Raw genomic sequence first — 7,368 nt, 5'->3', positions numbered from 1 at the left:
AATCTAGCAATGAGAGATGAAAGGACAAAGTTGCTAACCTTTGTGAACACTTGGATGGATGGGGTGCCTCAAATGTTGACAAATCTAGGAAGAAATTGAGGATGAACTCGAGCAAGGGAGAACGGAGGACAGCAAGGAGAAAACAGAGAGCTTGGGCTCGGGCTGGACGAAGCACTATTTATAGTGATACTTTTAGTCCTGGTTGGTGATATCCCAGTTTGTATTACCAACCGGGACTAATGGCCCTCGCATGGGCCCCAGCCTGAAAAAACCCTGCTACCACCCCTTTACTCCCGGTTGGTAACACAAACCGGGACTAGAGGTTCCTAATAAACCAGGGCTAAATCCTAGCCTCAAGAACCAAGACTAGTGGCAGCATTAGTCCCGGTTCAAAAGCGAACCGGGACTAATGCTTCGAACCAAAGCCATGTTTTCTACTAGTGTATATGTCAAAGATCCAGGAATTGGGGTGTCAGGAATGGAAGAATTAACTAATGATGATAAGGTGGAAGAAATGTTGGATGACATAACTAGCAAAGGAAATAATGTTACCTAATTATTGCAGATGATCAAGACTGTGATGATGATTTATGTTGTTTATGATTCTAGTTATAATGTTGATAATGTTTTCATTTAGACTTTCAAGCACAAATTTCATCACAAACCAACAATAAAATAACACTACAAGAAGACCTTAGTTCAACAGATTCAAAGTTCACACATTACAAGCCATAGTTCAATGCTACAAAAGTAAATTGGTTCAACACATTACAAGTAGTACTCCATTACAAACTTAACAACTGAAGACAATGAACCTCATGGTCATATGACAGCTCAAATTATTCTTCATCACAAATACCCTTGATCTCCTTCAGCTTTCTCTTATTATTTTCACCTACTTTCTTCAGGTCAGCAATGCAGCACTCCATAGCACTCTTCTCAATGCTCCACTTCTCCTTCTCTTTCATGAGCTCAGCAATGCAAAGATCTAGCTTATCTTTCTCTTTCTTTAAGATGATTGTGCTTCATATTTGTAATGCAATTTCCTTGAGCAACATGAATGAACTTCAACTGGTCAACAACTTCCTTCAATTTGTTGATCTCAACATCCTTCTCCATGCTGCTCTCACCATCATTCTGGTGATTTACTGGTGGCCTCTGAGTAACATTCTGGTGATTTACCTGTGGCAGATTATCCGGGAATCCAAGAGGTTGCTCACATCTTCAACAATCTTCTCATAAGTCTTCTACAACTAATTTTTTGTTCTGTAATGTTGTGCAAAGCAGCTGAATGTTCTAGGGATGCAATCCTATTGTCATGCTTGCTATCCTTATATGTAAGCCACAGCTTATGGAGAGCATTCTGCAGATGATCTAGCCACTCCTCATCTACCGACTACACTAATCCACAATTGTTAACTCCCTGAAATACAAAATAAATAGTTCAAACATGTTGTCATAGACTCACAGGTTAAAAATTCAGTTAAGTTAATGTTAAAGTTAAGTTAAAGTTACAGGTAAGGTGCAGATTCACTTAGATCAAGTCAACTGAACAACAGATGATCTGAGGATCTTCATTTTCAGACTAAACTACAATTATTGTGGGCATTTCCATTTCAGCCCTAAAATGAACAGTGAGTGTGAACAATAAACGGTATCTAAGAACAATGAACATGAACTATGAACCCTAGAATAGAATTATACTAAACACCAATTTTGCTAACTTACTTGTACTGCACAAGTAATGAACCTCCTCCCAATGCTTATCCCCTCGAATGCTACACATTTCTTCCCTGGCTTTCCATGCTCGCACATCACCCCAAATCATCAGTTGCAGCAGTGTACACAGAGTCATCGATTGTACCTGGGATCTGGTAAACAAAAAGAAAACAGGTTCAAATCGATATGCAAGCGCACAAACCCTTAATCCCAAAAGAATAAATTGAAACCCTGGTAGAACCAAAAGACCTTAATAGGGGAGTCGTAGGAAGCAAGGAACTGCAGGTCAGAGTCCTCGGTGCTCTCGCCATCGCTCCAAGACACCATGGTGGCTGGCGGCGAGCAGAGAGGAGAGGAGGCCCAGGCAGGTCACGAGAGTGAGAGAGGAACAGAGGAGCGAGGGAGGTCGCGAGAGCGAGAGAGGAACAGAGGAGCGATGGAGAGGAGTGTGGAGTGGTGCGGCGCGGTCGGTCGGTGTGTCCGACGCAAGGGGGGCAAAAGGATTCCACGTGACAGAGCCGTTGCCCAGCCATTAGGCCAGGTGGGGTGAAAACGGACCCCATTGTCGAATAAACGGTCAAAAGCAGCAAATCGCCCAATCAGTCCATATTGCAAAAGGTTTACTGAATACGTGATCATTTTTGCAAAAGATTAGTCACCTCGTGGTTTTATGCAATTGATGCCCCAAATGTAATGGTTTTTTGCAATTCACTCGGTAGTATATATACGTAATCGATCAAGTGGAGAGATTCTAGTTATAAAAAGGTGTAACTCGAGTTCACTTGAAATACCATCAATTCGTTGGAAACAACAAAACTGCACAGCAGACTACCCTACTCACTCAATTTCCACACACAAAAGGATAACAATATTACTATAAATACTAGTGATGGTAATAGTTCTCCCTTGTTAGTCCATTGACTAGCGAAACGGAACTAAGTTGCTATTGTGACCTGGATCCTAAGTCATAAGAACCCAGTGTGTAACACAAGACATCACTTTGTGGCCTCACGCACGGTTAACCCCACGGCTGCCACCTTACCTGGGCCGAGACCATTTGCGTCTTTTGCCTCACGTCTGTGTATATGTCGCCAGCATTCGAACGACAAAGAACTCGGGTAGACATGACTAGTTATAAACCCAAGTGGCACATCCGTATAGGGATGCTGCCTCTTGAGCTTGTGTTGGTTTTCCCTTCAAGAAGAAAGAGTGATGCAGCAAAGTAGATAAGTATTTCCCTCGGTTTATTGAGAACCAAGGTATCAATCCAGTAGGAGGAACAAGCAAGGCCCCAATCGTAGTATCTACACAAACAATCAAACACTTGCACCCAACGCTAAAAAGGGGTTGTCAATCCCTTCACAGTTATTTGCAAGGATGAGATCTGATAGAGATAGATATAAACGATTGATAGATCTAAAAGTAAAACAAAAATAAATAAATTACAGAAAGATATTTTTGGTATTTTTGGTGTATAGATGTGAAAGTATAATATGGAAAATAGACCCGGGGGCCATAGGTTTCACTAGAGTCTTCTCTCATAAAGGAAAATAATATGATGGATGAACAAATTACTGTCGAGCAATTGATAGAAAAGCAAATAATTATGAAGATATCCAAGGTAATGATTATGCATATAGGCATCACGTCCGTGTCAAGTAGACCGAAATGATTCTGCATCTACTACTATTACTCCACACATCGACCGACTCCTGCCTGCATCTAGAGTATTAAGTTCATGAAGAACAGAGTAACGCATTAAGTAAGATGACATGATGTAGAGGGATAAACTCAAGCAATATGATGAAAACCCCATCTTTTTATCCTCGATGGAAACAATACAATATGTTCCTCGCTACCCCTACTTTGTCACTGGGTTAGGACACCGCAAGATTGAACCCAAAACTAAGCACTTCTCCCATTGCAAGAATTACCAATCTAGTTGGCCAAACCAAACCAATAATTCGAAGAGAATTGCAAAGATATGAAATCATGCATATAAGAATTCTGAAAAGACTCAAATAATATTCATAGATAATCTCAACATAAATCCACAATTCACTGGATCTCGACAAACACATCGCAAAATAGTATTACATCGGATAGATCTCCATGAAGATCATGAAGAACATGGTATTGAAGAACAAAGAGAGATAAGAAACCATCTAACTACTAGCTATGGACTCGTAGGTCTGTGGTGAACTACTCACGCATCATCGGAGGGGCAATGGAGTTGATGTAGATGCCCTCCGAAAAAGGCTCCCAGATTGAATCTCACGGGAACAGAGGCTCTCAGCGGTGGAAAAGTATTTATGTGGCTCACTTCGGTAATGGGGGAATACTTGGGAATTTATAGGTGAAGGATTAGGGTTAGGAGACCTGCAGGAAGGCCATAAGCAAGGAGGCGCCCCACCCCCTAGGGCGCGCCCTGCGGGCTTGTCGCCTCCCGGCAGGTGTCCTGCCCCATACGCCAAGTCAGACGGGTTTCTTCTAGTCCAAGAAAAATCATTCCGGAGATTTTATTCCGTTTGGACCCCGTTTGATATTCCTTATATGCAATACTCAAAAACATGGAAGAAACAGAAAACTTGCACTAGGCTCTAGATTAATAGGTTAGTCCCAAAAATAATATAACATAGAGTATTAATGCATATAAAATATCCAAAACAGATAATATAATAGCATCGAACATTCAAAAAATATAGATACATTGGAGACGTATCAAGCATCCCCAAGCTTAACTCATACTCGTTCTCGAGTAGGTAAATGATAAAAACAGAATTTTTGATGTGGAATGCTACCTAGCATATTTATCCTTGTAATATTCTTTATTGTGGCATGAATATTCAGATCCATAAAATTCAAAACAAAAGTCTAATATTGACATAAAACCAATAATACTTCAAGCATACTAACAATGCAATTGCTTCCTTTCGAAATAACATGGTCTTAAAAAGTTATCCCTATAAAATCATATGGTCTCGCTATCCTCCATCTTCCCCACACAAAGTATATAAATCATGCACAACCTCGATGAAAGTCAAGCAATTGTTTCACACTTTTTATGTTCTCAAACCTTTTCAACTCTCACGCAATACATGAGTGTGAGCCATGGATATAGCATTATAGGTGAAATAGAAAAAGGTGGAGGTTGCAAAAAGAAAGAGGAAAAGATAGTCTCACATCAACTAGGCGTATCAATGGCTATGCAGATGTCCATCAATAGATATCAATGTGAGTGAGTAGGAATTGCCATGCAACAAATGCACTAGAGCTATAAGTGTATGAAAGCTCAAAAATAAAACTAAGTGGTTGTGCAAAAGATGAAATTCCACTAGTTATATGAAAGTGACAAAATAGGAGACTCTCTATGAAGAACATGATGCTACTTTGAAACACAAGTGTGGAAAAAGATAGTAGCATTGTCCCTTCTCTCTTTCTCTCATTTTTTTCTTTCCTTCTTTTTGGTGGGCATCTTTGGCCTCTTTTATTTTTTTATGGGCTTCGCCGGTCTCTTCTATTTTTTGTAAAGTCCGGAGACTCATCCCAACTTGTGAGGGAATCATAGCTTCCATCATCCTTTTCTCACACGGGACAATGCTCTAATAATGCAAATCATCACACTTTTATTTACTTACAACTCAAAGATTACAACTCGATATCTAGAACAAAATATGACTCTATAAGCAATATGGAAGTGATGGTGCATGTCATAAAAAACGGAACGGTGGTTTTGCATGGCAATATATCTCGGAATGGCTATGAAAATGTCATAATAGGTAGATATGGTGGCTGTTTTGAGGAAAGTATATGGTGGTTGTTTTGAGGAAAGTATATGGTGGCTGTTTTGGGGAAGGTGGGTTTAATGTACCGTCAAAGTTGCGTCGTACTAGAGAGGCTAGCAAAGGTGAAAGGGTGATAGTGCGTATAAATCATGAACTCAACATTAGTCATAAAGAACTCACATACTTATCGCAAAAGCCTATTAGTTATCGAAGCAAAGTATTAGACGCATGCTCCTAGGGGAAGGGTTAGTAGGAGTTAACCATCGCGCGATCCCGACTTCTCCACAAAGGTTGACAATCATTAAACAAATCATGCTCCGACTTCATCACATAACGGTTCACCATATGTGCATGCTACGGGAATCACAAGCTTCAACACAAGTATTTCTTTCAATTCACAATTACTTACTAGCATGACTCTCATATTACTATCTTCATATCTCAAAACTATATGCAAGGAATCAAACTTCTCATCATATTCAATGCACTTAATATGAAAGTTTTTATTATATCCCTCTTGGATGCCCATTATATTAGGACTAAATACATAACCTAAACCAATTACCATGTTGTTTAAATAACTCTTAAAATAATATAAGTGAGGTACGAGAGTTTAATAATTTATATAAAACACTGTTGTGCACTCAGAGATATAAGTGAAGCACTAGAGCAACATTGCCTAGCTCAAAATATATAAGTGAAGCACATATATAGGATTCGTAACACATCAATGCCCAAAAACTAACAAAAAGTTTTTTTTAGGCGTAATCAAAAAGGATAGCAGCCATATCTATCTCGCGATAGCTCTATTCGTTTTTATTAGACAAATATATCTCTATACGTAGGATGACATTCTTGAGTGTGGTTTATTTCCGGTTTTGGAAACATTCTTGAGTGTTCTTTCACAGGGTTTCTCTGGTCTTTGGGCAGTTTTTCTTAATTTTCCAGCCATAGTTTTTTGGTCGGTTTTCTATTCGCTTTTTTTGCTATTTTATTTTTACTTCTCTTTTTCTGTTCTTTTTCAAATACTTTTCTGATTTTATTTTTATGTTTCTTTTTTTCGTTATTCTTTTTTGTTATTCAATTTCATTTTTTTGTTTTCCTTCTTGCCATTCTATTTTTTGTATACATTTTTCTTCGTGAACATTTTTAAAATCTGCAATATTTTTTAAGTTCATAATATTTACTCAAATTCGCAAACTTTTTTTAAAAAAGTAGACCTTTTTCAAGTTCATGAGCATTAAAAAATCCAGAAAATATTTTAAATTTATTTTTTTATTTCAATTGTGTAAATATTTTATCAAATTCACAAACTTTTTTTCAATTTTTCCAAATCCACAAACACTTTTCAGTTCATGGTACTCTTTTTAATCCATGAACATTTTTTGACTTCATTAACTTCTCAAATAAATGAACGTTTTCAAAATCCAAGAAACAAACTAAGATCTTTCAAAAAAGTTGACCTATTTTATAAAATCATGAACTTTTTGAGAATCCATGAATTGTTTTTTGAATATGGAGACCTTTAGCAAATACATGATTTTTTTTACAATACTTTCAAGCTTTTTCCAATGTTTTTAGAAAAAATAGTTTAGGACAAATTGCATAAACCTTTTAAAATTTAATTTCATTTAATTTGCTTCATCAACTCCCTCTCTATTAAGAATTCATGCATTCGCATAATTGAATGGAAGGGGCAAAAATCGAAGTGTTTGGAACTAAATTGTAGTACATCAGATCAGAGTGTGCTAATGCCGATTAATATGTGACAGGCAGAGGAGTAAGTAAGTGATTAGGTTGATAATATTAGACATTTATTTATAGCTCACAAGAAAAGAAAAAGTTGCACGCATGAGAAAACTCA

The 7,368-nt window shown here is 37.8% G+C and overlaps 1 pseudogene; it reads right to left on the bottom strand.

The window, feature by feature from the left end:
* Positions 1-839: 839 nt before the first annotated feature.
* Positions 840-2,046, bottom strand: LOC123430756 (annotated as a pseudogene).
* Between the last annotated feature and the right edge of the window lie 5,322 nt (positions 2,047-7,368).

The sequence above is a fragment of the Hordeum vulgare genome, chromosome 2H (assembly GCF_904849725.1).
Source record: "Hordeum vulgare subsp. vulgare chromosome 2H, MorexV3_pseudomolecules_assembly, whole genome shotgun sequence".
Taxonomy (NCBI): Eukaryota; Viridiplantae; Streptophyta; class Magnoliopsida; order Poales; family Poaceae; genus Hordeum; species Hordeum vulgare.
Note: the sequence above shows the minus strand (reverse complement) of the source record. Positions and strands in the feature narration are given on the sequence as shown.